At 30.8% G+C, this 15775-nt stretch overlaps 1 protein-coding gene across 7 annotated transcripts in view; it reads left to right on the top strand.

Moving 5' to 3' along the window:
* Window positions 1–15775, top strand: part of LOC134715185 (5-hydroxytryptamine receptor 4-like) — a 68834-nt gene that overhangs the window by 42359 nt on the left and 10700 nt on the right. For 5 of the 7 annotated variants that reach the window (XM_063577194.1, XM_063577198.1, XM_063577200.1 and 2 more), the window contains one exon: window positions 6592–6651. The gene's annotated coding sequence lies outside the window, so the exon portion shown is untranslated. Of the gene's footprint in view, window positions 1–6591; window positions 6652–13579; window positions 13596–13639; window positions 13874–15775 lie in introns of those variants that run through there. The other 2 variants (XM_063577201.1, XM_063577199.1) reach the window with 2 other exon arrangements.

The following is a 15775-nucleotide window of genomic DNA, read 5'->3' as shown; positions in this document are numbered from 1 at the left end:
GAACAAACCATCGTACACTCTACAAAAAATGATGAAAATTAAATGCATCTCATTCCATTAAATGTATATTCTAAATGTCTCTCTTTTCATGTAACAGGTTACGTATCGCGAAGTACAGCAACACAATTTACCAAAAAACAAATAAGTTAAAGCTAAATATCAACTTATAAAAACATGATTACTAATACAGAATCGTGACAAAGGTCGGTGTTTGTCTCCGCCAATTTGAACTGACCACACTACGGTATTAAAACTAAACTAATGTTTATTGTCTCATAGAAGTAGTCAATTGGTTGCCTTAAAACCAAGCTTTTAACGGTTAAACAAGTTAAGATGGATCGCATTCCAACTAACGGGCTTTATAAACAATATTCCCGTTAAAATATGCGATATAACAATTGTAATAATGTTTCTAGGTAGTCAGGTACACTTAAACTTTTCAAACCAAATATTTATATTTAATACATAATGTATGAAATAATGTTGATAATTCAATTGTTACGCCAAGCATGTGTAGCTCGTGTAATATTGAAATAAGAACATGGGCTTTGTTAACTTAGAAATGAAGAGTGTCAAATGTAATAGAGTTAACATTATCGTATAAAGGATACTCATACTCTTATATCGAAACTCTTGTGTCATAAATGTTCAGTGCTATCATATTTATCCTGGCTTTTATGGAAGGACGCTAAATTGTGTTTTGCACGTAATGATTTGTTCCGGCCTTAATGGCTTGCCAATCTCGGTTTTTAAAAAGGTGAACTACTAAAATAGTAAAATAGGTAGCTGAAACAGTTTTCGTGAAGAAAGACAATTAAAACAAACCATTTTATGTACTCTTTTTACTTCTGCTTTTATATTTTATTTGTTTGATCTTCACAAATCTACTTATTTGTACACACTTCCTCATTTTTTAGTTACTTCTGTTACATATATATCAACATTGGACTAAAGAGCAATTGAGTTTTCGGCTGTGCGTTTGCAGTGAATTTTTGTATTCTATTACCTGATGTAGTCTATACTGAGTTGATGGATACTCTTAGAGACCAACAGTCTATGTACCAGCAGTGGTATTGGCCCAGTGCTGGTTAACCGAATTAAAATGTTATCAAGCGCATGCGTCCGAAGCGAAAAATTGATACTCAATTTAGATTTTTTTTATTTGAGATAAAAAGAAAAGTTCTTTTTTTGTGATTTTAGCGTATCGACTCGACCTACCTACAGATGACTACAACTGTTTCTAAAATATCAGATATAGCAAAATATGATAACTCATTAAGAAAATCATTAAAGAATCAATTGATAGTAGAATGTTGAGATATAACAAACTGTTATCATCAAGCAATATAGATAAGCTTTATTTGGTTAACGATGCTTATGATTTTGTAAAAACGGCAAGCAAGCGAAACATACTTCTAAAAAAAATGTCAAGCAAGCAAATCTTGCTTCTTTAAACGGCAAGTAAGCGAAATGTACTTCTTGAGAGACTGATTTCAATTGCATAGATTAATATTAATCAAGCTATTATTTTATCATTTTCATTTCACTTTTTCTTTATATGAAGCATTTTTCAATCTTCGTTTTTATCTTCTGGTCCATAATGGATTGTCCATTTATTTATAATCAATGCAAACTAAGGTTGTCTACAGTTTAATGTCTGTGTCTTTTGTTTGTCTGTCCATGGTTATGACATTAAGGTATTTTATAGACATGCTATATCATTGTTAATGTGATTTCATTTCCTTTTTTGTTAAAGAATGGTCGAGTGAAAGAACGGTACTTGTTAGGATTAGTTTATCATATTCACCTTTTACCTCGTATTTTCAACTTTAAAGGCAAGAGAATCGTATATAATATACTTTTTCACTTTTTTGGTCTTTTGGAAAATGTTGTTTGTGCTGTTTTTAGACCCTTCTACAACGAAATTTGTTTGACATGCACACGTATAAAAATTTGCGGTTTTTATCCAACGCAATCATAGGTTCGAACGTAGTTTTCAATTAAGACTCGTTTATATATATTTTTTGTTTGGGCATGTATCATATTTTCCCTCCGGTTTATATGATCCGTTCATCCTATATTGTCTCTTAAAATTCAAGAGTCAATCTTAAATTGAGAGTAAATTATATGGCCTTCCAAATACCGTTTCGATCCCTAACATCACTGAAGAGACATATATTGTCGAAATCTAGATCTGGTGTACTAAAGAAATATTGACACCGAATGTTTGTGGCACAACATCCTGTCCACAAGTTAACAATTTTTTTTCTGTGACGTATTAAATTTATATTCAGATCCATTTTGTTACATCTTGTGATCAATTTTATTTGGCAATCGTCAATGGCAGTCAGCAGGGTTAAAGAACATCAGTTGTTCGACCTGTTAGTCAAATGCGTTTTGTTTAAATATACTTTTTCACTTTTTTTGGTCTTTTGGAAAATGTTGTTTGTGCTGTTTTTATACCCTTCTACAACGAAATTTGTTTGACATGCACACGTATAAAAATTGCGGGTTTTATCCAACGCAATCATAGGTTTGAACGTAGTTTTTAATTTAGACTCGTTTATATATATTTTTTGTTTGGGCATGTATCATATTTTCCCTCCGGTTTATATGATCCGTTCATCCTATATTGTCTCTTAAAATTCAAGAGTCAATCTTAAATTGAGAGTAAATTATATGGCCTTCCAAATACCGTTTCGATCCCTAACATCCTATATATTGACTCTTAAAATTCAAGAGTTAATCTAAAAATGAGGGTACTTTCTCAAAAAATGAGGGTACTTTTTATATGGCCTTCCAAATACCGTTTCGATCCCTAACATCACTGAAGAGACATTTATTGTCGAAATCCGGATATGGTGTACTAAAGAAATATTGACACCGAATGTTTGTGGCACAACATCCTGTCCACAAGTTAACAATTTTTTTTCTGTGACGTATTAAATTTATATTAAGATCTATTTTGTTACATCTTGTGATCAATTTTATTTGGATATAGCCAATGGCAGTCAGCAGGGTTAAAGAACATCAGTTGTTCGACCTGTTAGTCAAATGCGTTTTGTTTAAATATACTTTTTCACTCTTTTGGTCTTTTAGAAAATGTTGTTTGTGCTGTTTTTAGACCCTTCTACAACGAAATTTATTTGACATGCACACGTATAAAAATTGCGGTTTTTATCCAACGCAGTCATAGGTTTGAACGTAGTTTTCAATTTAGACTCGTATATATATATTTATATATATTTAATTTTTATTGGCTGATTGATATCATCGGTTGTTTAAAAAACTTCTGTTTAATTAAAAAAAAGTTGTCTTGCTTCATTGCTCCTTACATACACTAACCCAAATGGACTAATTTTTTTTACCTTTTCCTTCTTGTCATGAGAATGCATTTATGTATTTCCAGGTAAACTCATCTCGGCGTCGTCTTTGAGTATTTTATAGTCAGTATATATATGCTTTTGATTTGTCAGAGTGTGTTTAAACCATACACGTTAACTGATACCTATGGAAGTACAGTTCATGTTTGATGTTTCATTGCTATTTGAATATCATAGCATCTTCCCTTTTTCATAATCATACTTTTTTCGCTTTATCATTATGTGACTTCTTTTTACGCGTAAAATATCCCACTTAAAGTTAAAAGCAAAATGTTGTTTATGATTGAAAGTTCGCCTTGATGCTGATCTGACTTTAAAATCAATATAAAAACATGATATCTGTATTCGGTTGGTGTTCTGTTGTTTTTGTAGCCACTTTTTATTCCATATCTGTAAAAATTGATTTTGAATTACATCCATATCTTTATAACTCGTTTATCTAGATACGATTTTGTTGGCGTTTTCCCGATTGGCGCTTTAAAGCATCTTAATACAATATCTTCTTGAATAATAATGCCTGCAGTGGTTTTTTTTAGTGCAAACGTTAGAAAACAATGGCAATTGCTATATAATATATTTCTTCGTAAATTCTAAAATATTTTTCAAATTTATTCTTAAAAGAAACAAAATGATATTTGCTTTATTTTTATTTTCTACATGAGTATATTGTTATCAAACATCGATTTTCGAAAGTCTACCATCTATCTGACTTAGGCCTTTGTATATGTGTTTTAAACCTTCTCGTCTATATATAATATCTGCGGAAGATATCTATTTCATTAATTACACTTTATATGTATAATGGTTGGTGTCGACATTGCACTTTATTTAAATCAGTTGTCGTTATGCATAAATGGAACATTGTAATATATTTCATGATAGGTGACTTGGGAAAATTTTAATAAAGGACAACATTCATTTTGATGAAGTCAACGGTCATTTCATCATATTAACTGCTATAAGTGCCAAGACAGGGATAGTGGATATGTAATTTCGTACGTCTCTGGTGTAAAGTTAAGATCTATCATTAATCCCAGAATTCATATACGAGTTATAAAACAGATTGATGTAAAATAATTCAGTGGTTTGATTCATGTAAAAGTTTCCGAAGTTTCACATCCCAGCAATAGAGTAACGAACTCGTATAGTTATAATGAAAGTATCTTTCATCGGAGTGTTGTAACGGGTGTTTTATGTTAATTCTCGACATAATTAACTTAATCATCAGCTCACTCTAAATACATCAAATACTCACATACATGACATAGCTTTGACGATTCACATCAATAGTCAACGAAAATTAATTGAAGGTTATTGAGTATGCACAGCGCCTCACAGCGCCTCATAGTGTGTGTAAAAATGCCGTCGTTAACCATTTTTTGAACTGTTAATCTCTTGTTGAATTGAATTAAAGCACTTCAAATGTTATATAATATACTTTAATGGATTCGAACCTGAGGAGTAGCGTAAAAAAGGAAAACTTTACTGCACATAGTACATTCTCTGCGAAAGCAGTAGAGTTTAACCTTCATATATTTGTGTAATCAATGCACAAGTTTCTTATTTTCAATCCCTTTCAAACCCCTTTCTTTATCGAATAGGATAACTGTGATGCTATCAATAAATGTAAAGGGTCGCATGGTCTTAGCGCTATAGTGATAGGGTTGGAATCCTCTGCTATTTATACATCGTCCGTCATGCGAATGCACTGTCATAATCGGAAAGAGGACACAATCGGTAGAGATCATAAGACAACAGTGGTATCCAAGTCAGCCTGCACATCTAGTGGTTGTCGTTTGTTGCTAGATATCGGGTTTTTTTTTCGTTAATGTTTCTCTACATTAATCAGACTGTTATTTTATTCGTGTGCCTTCTTGGACATTTTCAATGCCGGGGCCTTTCAAAACTTTCTATGTTGTATGGTATTTATCTCTAGTTGATTATTTCTGTCGTTTTGTCTCTGATAGAATTTTGTTTCTTTGGCAGTCATTTTATATCTTGTTTGGTTTAATTTCGGTTAAGCTTTTGCTTTTGTCTTTGTGTCAATATTAAGTTCGTTAAAGATTTAGCTATCCTTGCATTTATCTGTAGTTTTAACTAATATTTAAAAAGTTGGAAGAGGTCTGAAAAATCATAAATCTGAAATGAAATCATCTCCAACAGACTTATATCTTGTTAATTCTGTCAATCTGACGGACATTGATTGATACATTCTTTATACTTGAGATGATTTCAAGGGGTGAACAAACTTCACACCTTCTCTGCAGGTAGTGCTGCTTACCAGAAGAATAATCTGATTTAAAAGTACAGATATCCTTTTGTCTATACACTAGGATATTTATTTTTTATCCTAACTTATTAGTTTTATAATATTGTAACGTCCATTATTTTTCTCATTTACAGATATTGTACTGTTTCTAACGCATTACGTATTGTTACGTCTATTATTTTTCTGATATACAGATATTGTACTGGTTCTACCTCATTACCTCCCTTGTTTCTGGTGGCTGTCTCCTTGTTTCCCTTTGAATGCTATATTGGTTTTAAATTGCTTTAATTAGAATGACGATTTTAATAAGGTTGTCCTTTTTACAACTTTGATCTTTCACAAAAACTACTGAATAATTTATCACAAGGGATCATCTTTTCATGGTCCATTTAACTTGTTTGAAGATATTTATGGAATAAGTTTAAAGATATCTAAGCAGACATTTTATGACATGACATTATATTTTTCTACTTTTATTGTTTATCGATAATAAAAGGTCAGACTGAGAAAATAGTATTTTGGGAAAAGAATAAAACTGTATGTGATCAATTAGATAATAAATTGTCGTTTCTTAAACGTCCAGTACCATAGACCGAAAACATACTCGGAAATAGAACGGTCAACTTGTTCTGAAAGGACGTGTTTTTAGGGAAATATTGGAGCATTGGTGCGATTCTGAAAAAAACCCAGAATATATTTAATGTGAAAATGTTAGTTCAAAATGCAGTTAAATGATATAAGCAATGAAGATTCCTGAACATCCACATCAACTCCTCCACCTTTTGTTGATAATAGATTGAGTACATCTAGACTGTGACATGTTCAGTCTGTTAACATGTTAAACTGTTTGGCAGACTGAAATATTTACATTCTTACACGAGAAATAACTATGGAAAAAACTTGTGCAGAAGTCATAATCATCACAATGTTTTATTACAGAATATGAATAATGAAGACGTAACGTCAAGTTTGTGCCAGGAATTCATCTAATACTTAGAGGTAAGTAAGTTATTTTTGTGCCTATTGGCGAGAACGAAAGCCCACGGATATATACAAAGAAGTTATATAAAGAACACATCAGTCGATACCTTATTACTTGGAATGTTATTCAAAGAATATATACTGTATAGGTCAAGACATTAATCGGGTCCTTGGGTGATACGGGTATGATTTTTTATTGGATTTGATTATTTTATAAATAGTCTTGATAAATTCGGTCGGTACATTATTCAACCTTTGATCGCGTACAAAATAGATGAATGTGGCTTGATTGCCAGAGATACAACTATCCACCAGTATTTTACACTTCTTGACAGCCGTATTGCTTGAAAAGAATCGCAATAGTGAGTTAGTATCCAAACAATAAAATAAGCAATTTCTGACAAAAGGGTGTTTATAAATTATGTCAGATCTGGTATGTTTTCAAAATATTTTTTTTGACTAAAATCCAAATTCTGTTTCGGTCATTCACATAAAAGTCACATTCCAGCTTTTCTTTACCATAGGATATATCGTCTATAACCGTTCAGGCATTAAGGAAAATATACTTTACAACTAGAAAAGAGACGAAACACTATTTATTTAGAGAAGAAAATTACAGAATGTTGAATCAAATTATCTAAAACTAAATTGCCTATAAAAGTTATTTGATGAAAGAAGTTGCTTGGTTGCGGTGAAGGGTTCTAATTTATCGTATCAGTCCCCTTTTTTTACTCAAATAGATATATTTCATTCTCAACTTTATCTAATTTACTTGTTTAAATGTTAACAGAAATTATGGATCATAAAGTTACATAGAAATTACTATGATATATCTTCTCTTCTTCAATTACCAAAAAAACATCGTTTGAAGATTTTATCAATTAGTTTCCAATTTAGAAAAACATAAAGATCTATATTGTATAAATGATCAAAGAAGTTATAACCGGAAGTAAAGTTAATTAATGGCAAACCAAAAAAATATAATAGAAAATCAAAAGATAAAATAAACTATTCGATCATATTTCTTGGGACTATTTTTTTTATGACCCTGATCATTTCAATTGGATGAATATTGCGTTACATTTTGAATCGATTCAGTATCAAAGCGAAAAGACACAACATTCTAGAACAGTTATATGAGACTGATATTCATTATTACAAATACATATTTTAAGTCATTTTAAAAATGTACATGTCTTGATACTTTGCTATCAGTGTGAAGTGATTTGTTTGGAAAACTGTTTACAAATTTGTAATTGTATAATTCCATGTCAAATATCAGTTAGGATGTGTCATTTGCATAATCAAAAGATAAAGTATGCGATGAACAAAATAAATAGTATGATCATAATGGTCAAAAACCAAAATCACTGTATGTGAAATAGATTCGTGTGAAATTATACACATTTTGGTAATTCAATTTAATTTCTAAAAAGAAACAAGACATTCCTGTTTTATCATCAACATCTAGTAGGATTTTATTACCAAACTATTGTTAGAGAAGCCATTTAAATTAAAGCATTATTGAGAACTATGAATAATGCAGACATTATGCATATAGTAATAAAGTGCATGGTCTGCAGGTGTTCATACTACGAAAAAGTTTGCACATTAGAGAATTATCATTAAAATTGATTTAATCAAAAAACATAGATGTACTGTTGTTTACTTTATTCATATTTTTCACGATATATATTTATGGGTAATTGTGTCATATACGTACATTCTCGCCTTTTTTTTATTCACATCCTATTTTTAAGTTAGAGGGATAAATATTAATTTTCATTTTGATAGTTGTCTTATTGGCAATCATTCGATATCTCCTTACTTTTATTTGTCTGTGTTCATGGAAGTACAAATAAAAATATCCTTTACTGTTAAAAAAAAACATCCAAAATATTAAGAATGTCCAAAACGTCGCATCAGTTAATCACTTTTTGTCCAGCTCAGTAAACTTCATAGATAATTTACTCTCTTAAATGTCAATCTTTGACTATGCTTGGAACTAAAAGGGCAGTTATAAGTGCTCTGTAGCTTTAGTCTTTGTACATTTATGTTGAAGCTGTTTTGGTAATCTGAAAATCCAATCTTTAAAATTGAAGCAACTCGGATTCTTTATAGAAATAAAGCATCCAAAAAAGAAAAATGACAGTAACTCTTTCATTAGAATCACATGAACATTTATTTATGACACACTAATGTCCTGATATAAAATACACTTTATATACTGATATAAAATACACTTTATATAAAACAGTTTTTGTTTCATAATACATTTAGTTTGTCTAATGTATTTATATTAGAATGGTATTTTGATGAGTTCATAAATGCCTTTTTCTGTTTTGATAAGTAGTTTTTACGAATTGAAACATAATCCGATTTCTTTTGATGTATAAAGTTGCACATAAAAAGAGGACATTGCACTTTGCAAGGTCAATATGATATTGATAACATAATAAGTTTTAATATAATAAGAGATTATGTTTGAAATGCCTAATATCAAGCTGATTAACTGTAACGGTTATCTTCAATTAATTTTCTTGATGTATGTCTTTCTGTCAGAGACCAGTATAAACAAATTCTTAATAAATAGAGCACTCAATTTGTATTTCCATTAATTACTCTCTTATTATTGTAAATGTGAACAAGTGCTTCGGCATCACAGTTTAATTGATTTATGTAATTTACTTTTTGGTCTACTTTTTGACCTAGAATTTTCTTTGCAGTATAAATCTTACATCCACTTAGTACCTAACAAATGTCAAATATCAGAATTCCGGTTATTAACAAAAATATTAGGTGCGAAAGTATAGTCCAAACCATAGACACTTAATGAAATATATATGGACTATGTTTGTAATTGTATCATAGTAGGGCTATGTAAATGGATGTACCATAATGGATGTCATAATATGACCAAGTACGTAGCTGTATCATAAAAGGACAAAATACGTAGCTATATCATTATATGACCATGAAAGTAGCTGTATCATAAAAAAAACTAGTACGTAACTGTAAAACAAAAGGACAATTACTTAGCTGTCTCATAATACGATCAAGTAAGTAGCTGTATCATAAAAGGAAAAAGTGAGTAGCTGTATCATAGAAGGACAAACTACGTATCTGTTTCATAAAAGGACAAAATACTTAGCTGTATCATAAAAGAACTAAGTACGTAGCTGCATTATAAAAGGACAAACTACGTATCTGTATCATAAAAGGATAAAATACTTAACTGTCTCATATTATGACCAAGTTCGTAGCTGCATAATAAAAGGACAAACTACGTAGCTGTATCTTAAACGGACAAAATAATCAGCTGTATTAGAAAAGGACCAAGTTCGTAGCTGTGTTATAATACGACTAAGTACGTAGCTGTTTCATAAAAGGACATAGTGCGTATCTGTATCATAAAGGACCAAGTACTTAGCTGTATCAAAGTAGAAGCAGGTAAATAGAGGACCATTGTAAGACAACATTAATGGATGTAGCATAGTGAAAACTAGTACGTACATGTATCATAGTCTAATTATATGAATGTACCGATTTAGCTAGGTGCTTGAATGTATCATATATAAACCCTGAACATGAATGTACCATATCAGAACCACGTACCTGTTCCTACTATGATTCATCGACGAATATCTTCACTACAATGGTACATCGGCGTAATTTGTCTAATGGGATGTTTCGACATATTTGGATCTACTATGATTTATCAACATATTTGGTCCTACTGTGAAAAATCCACATATTGTTCCAAATATGATACTACACCGTATCTTATCATACTTTGATACATCACCGTATTTGGTCCTTCTATAACAGATTCACGCATCAGGCCTGCTATTATACTTCTACGTATCTGGTCCTACTATGATTCATCAATGTAATTGGTCCTACTATCATACATCAACGTATCTGGTCCTACAATCGATATTCGAGTTTCGAACAACGGTATACTACTGTCGCCTAAAATTATACATGGACGGATCTAGTCTTTCTATTATACATTTACGTTGTCTTGTCCTACTATGAAACACTCACTTAGTAGCTAATCCCACTATGATACACCAAGGTACATGGTTCTATTATGATTCCTCAAAGTATTTTGTCCTACTATCATATATTAACGAATCTGTTCCTGCTGTGATATACATCTACGTATCAGGTCCTACTATGATACATCCACGTATCTAGTTCTCCTATGAAACATCAGCGTATCTGGTCCTATTATGATTTCTCAACGTTTTATGTTCTACTATAACACAAACATGATATTTTCCTACTAAGATACATCCTTTTATATTGTTCTACTCTATCTCATCCACGTTACTAGTCCTGCTATGATACATCCATATATCTGGTCCTACCATAATACATCTAAGTACTGTATCTTGTCTTACAATAATACCTTCACGTATATGAGCCCACTATGATACATTCACGTGTCTGGTCCTACTTTAATACATCAACATACCGGGTCGTGCTATCGACATACCACTTATCGGTCACTCAAATCAAAAGATGGGGTAGGTCAACTTAAGTACATAAGAAGATTTGCATTAAAATCCCGAATGATCCAAAGTTGTGTCTAATACGGTTAAGACAATATAGCCGTATATCCGAGGGTAGGTAAACCGAAGTGTTAAGTTATTTAAACATTTTATGAAAAGTAAATGTAAAAATAACATAATTATATCAATGATATTCATGTCAACACAAAAGTACTGACTACTGGGCTGGCGATCATTTAGGGATGAAACGTCTATTATAAGTAGCATCAAACAGTTCTGTAAAAACTCTTCAAAAATAATAAAGCTTGTTATTTTGTACACCGAACTTTTGTTTTTTATGCATACAACTCATCAGTGGCACAAGAATTAAATCATTTGGAAGGTCAAATTAAATATGAAGTTGAAGAGCATTCGTTATCCGAAAATTCAGGAGAGTTCTGCCAACTACCGGATTTGATCAAATTGATAAAGCTATTTGCCCCAAGTTGTGCTCCTCAACTTTGTATTATATTTTGGCTACATTTAATTTTGGTTCCAACACCATTGAGGAGTCTTTTGTAGGGAACCACTGCATGTGTCGATGTCACTGCTTATGAACGTTTCATTCCCTGGGGTTACTAGCAGCTCAAGAGACAGCCCTTTTTAAGTTAAATTAACGATATAAAATTTAACTATTTCGCATATTGTGTAGACATTTATTCGGGTTAATACATGTATGAATATTTTGTTGACATGACCAATACCAGCCTTAAGATACACCATTGGAATTATTTGAGTTTAATAATTACTCCCATATCAGTTAAGTGGTCTATTTATCATATACAATCTTTGTTTTACATTCCAATTACCGACATAGCTCAACTTAAAGAAAGTTATAGCAAATATGTACTTCCGCTTTAATTAATAAACTAAAACATAAAGTGCAATTTGATTAATAAATAAGAGGATAGCATAATATTTTGGTAAATGTTTTTCATGGATATCCGATTTCTCGGAAAAGCCACTCTATTTAAATTCCTCTCGAAACAATATGTGAATGCCAATCATAGCAGGGTGGTAAATGTAACATTGTGCAGAGTTTCGAATTGTTATAATAATGATATTCATCTTAATATTCTCTATGTAAATATAAATATCAATTTTAATTTTATTGCTTTTGCAATGTACGTCATACATAACTGCACGCACTGGTTTTCACCTTTCTTAATATTTATTTAATTAAACCATCAAATAATATTCTGTTTTTATTTTGTAACCTCATTAAACACCGATAGCTGTATCTATGTCAGTTTCAATTATGTAAAAAAAAAATAACGTCAAAATTTTGGATAAATACCATTTTTTACTCTTAACAAGTCTTTGATATTTTTAGCGATAAATCAAATCGTTTGCTCAATGTTTTCTTCGATTAGATTACAAAAATAAGTGATTTCCATGTTCTACTCATAAATTATCCAACATTATTGTAAGACATATTTACATATTTTTGTCTTCTGAAAAAATATTTTTTTAAAGGAAATTTGATGATTTAACTTTAAAATAGTTTGTTTTGTAAAGTTATTTCTAATGTTAATTGGCATATTCTTATCAAGCTGCCAAAATCTACATCAAAATGCACAAGCAATAACTGAAAGAAAGTCTTAATCTCAATTAGATTGTATTGTTCTTGTTTAGCGTATTTTATTATAATTCAATTGTTTGTTGGTGTATTTGTGTTTTGAATGCATCGCGTCTTCCAAATTATAGTGGTAGCCAATATAAACCGTCCCTTAAATGAAATTTTCTCTGCCATTTTTTCCTATGGATAACTGTCTTCTTTGCATTTACACCATACCACCATGGTTGCTTCAATATCCCATCTTGCAGTTTTGTGTACAACTTGTGTTCCATCCGTATTCACGATTTAATGCCTTTTTTTTGGTAACCAAATTTTAAGTACAGGATATTCGTAAGTCTTTTAGTGAGCTAACTGAGGCAACAGTAGTAGACCTCTTGTTAGACCCTCACAATTTGGAGAAACAAATTTATGATCTAGCTTTTATAAAACTAGACTATTTTATTCATTAGACTTTAAACAGGATCTTCTCCCATTTTCTTACTTTCCATGCGTGGGTTTTTGGTTTTATTCATATTTCTTGGTTACTTTTTACTGAATGGAAAGATACCGTTATCCGGTATTGTTTTATTAAGGTTGTATTAAGCAAATTGGAGAATCGGTACGATATCTTATTTCCGTATGTTGGTGATATTATTATAATAATCGTGTTTTTCATATATAAATGGAAGATACAACGTAAAAATCACGAGTCAAATATTTCCTTGTCTGAATTTGTTCCTGCTTTCTATTTTTAACCAACAATCTTTTATCTCCTAGCAAAAACATGTTTCTTTTCTGTATTTGTCATAACGAATTGTAATCTTGACGTTAAGAGGAACACCATAGGGGTACGTACATATACAAATTATAAAAGTAAACAAACATTCCTGGTTTGCACCTCAGCTTCTGCTAAGTTATATCACATACCATGTCTCTGAGAAAAACGTAAGATGTTAGAACATTGCCTGCAATAAGAATTATGCTCAAACATTTGACATTGATGAATATCGGTTTACATTCGGCACAATACTGTTACCGTCCTAGCGTGTGTAACTCAAATGCAATAATGGGATAAAAATATGCTTTAAATGTATTTTGGACTTCGGTTTATTTTTAACTTTTTGTGGTAAGTATATAATTTTATATAATATACTTAAAGGCTGTTATCATACTTTAATTGTCAACAACATATCCTTAAATATTTTAAGTGGATAACGCTGTTTAAAGGGGATTGTTTAATGAAATTATCGTAGGAATAGTGTGATTTTTTTAATTTTTGTATATCAACTTTTATCATTCATTAAACAAAATTCGAAAATAAACATATTATATCTAATTTCTAGATAAATCATTGTATGATACTCATGGGATTTTTACCACAACGTTTTCCCTGAGGAAAAAACATTTATATTTGAACAAATTCATTTGTAAAGATGCATTGGCATTAAATGCAATTAATGAATAATTACTTTAAAATACATTCAATCTGGGAAATAACGTAACTTTACAACGAAATAAATCCCTTAGGTGAAATTCTTACTTTGAACCAATAGCTTCCCCCGTCTTATGATGAACTACGTACATACTTTTAATTATTAGAACCTTATGCTGAAGCGCAATGAACCTATAGCAGTTAAATATCGACAAAAGAGTTCGTGCAATATCAAATGTGTGAATTATATATTTTCATGTTTTTTAGTTCAATGCGACTGTCTGACTTTATCACTTCATTCATCATTTTTCATAAACTAAATTGACTACTATTAATTGTTATTGCTTATTCCATGTGAACTGTAGAATTTAAGAAAAAAGGTTAGTTGAGCTGTGAATTGACCATTTATTTAACTTTGATGCTCTACCACTCTAATAGTAATATTTGGTGGGCGTTTTGAAGTAATTTACCTTTATCTTTAAAATTCAATTTCTTGTTCGTATTAGTTATAACTGTATTCGGTTGCAACAGCCTAGGGCAAAGTTTAGCTTAAAGGTTTTGAATTTTGTTTAGAGCATTTTTGGTGTTGTTCCTCGCCATCATTTTACTTGACTTCCATTACGTTTAATATAGAGCGTACACTGTAGACACGTGTCGTGCCCTTTGTAATTAGCATTTAACTTTTTACTGTGCAATATACAATTTTCAACTCTAACAATTATTGTATTCTGTTTAAAGCTTGAATTGCTTTATGGGTTCCTGCATGGTGATTAGAACATTGTTTTATGATGACTGTTAAATAATATATCATTATGTGACAATGCTATACATTCAACGACCCTTTCGTGGGATATATCTGTTTTGAAAGGTAAAGATGGGTTAATGTATAGGGAGGAATTCATCTAGAAATCTGTCTGCCGTTTCATAAAGCAATCGCTAATAACGATTAACGTAGATTTTAGCGTGTAATTAACGACTACATAACAATTACGTTTACATGCGTTTCATAAAGCATACGTTGACGAATCGTTAGATTTTTCGATCGCTATACAATCGCTATTTATTTTTAGAACGGGAATCCCAGGATTTCGCACTTTCTATCTTTGGAGAAAAAAATGCTTGTAAACGACGGATAGTAAGTGTCTTAAGGGCATACGATACAGTTTTGATCCTGTATTAAAAAGTTCATGAAAATTTGCATATAGGCTATTTTTTACCTGATTAAATCAAATATGTTATAAAAAATATACCTCCATGTGCTACTTTTCGAGTAAAATGAGGTCGAAATTTTGTATATTTGCTCGAAATACAGATTTGTGGCCGTAATTTCTTTTTCGAAAGAAAGACATAACTTTTTTGTTATAATAGATAAAAACAAATTGTTTTTTGTTTAATAATCGGTTATATCTGTATTTTATAAATATCTTTAAAAATATGCAATTTTTTATTCAGAAATAACTCATATTTATCAAATGTTCATGAATTCAGGAATAAACGTAATTTTTTACTGCATGTTTATCACAATTAAAAAAAATCTTCTATTTACAGTTTTATAAAATTTCGGTCACATAACCTCCCTGCAAAATGAAACCAAAT

The sequence above is a fragment of the Mytilus trossulus genome, chromosome 4, assembly GCF_036588685.1.
Source record: "Mytilus trossulus isolate FHL-02 chromosome 4, PNRI_Mtr1.1.1.hap1, whole genome shotgun sequence".
In the NCBI taxonomy this organism is placed as follows: Eukaryota; Metazoa; Mollusca; class Bivalvia; order Mytilida; family Mytilidae; genus Mytilus; species Mytilus trossulus.
This window is presented reverse-complemented; position numbering and strand designations above follow the sequence as displayed.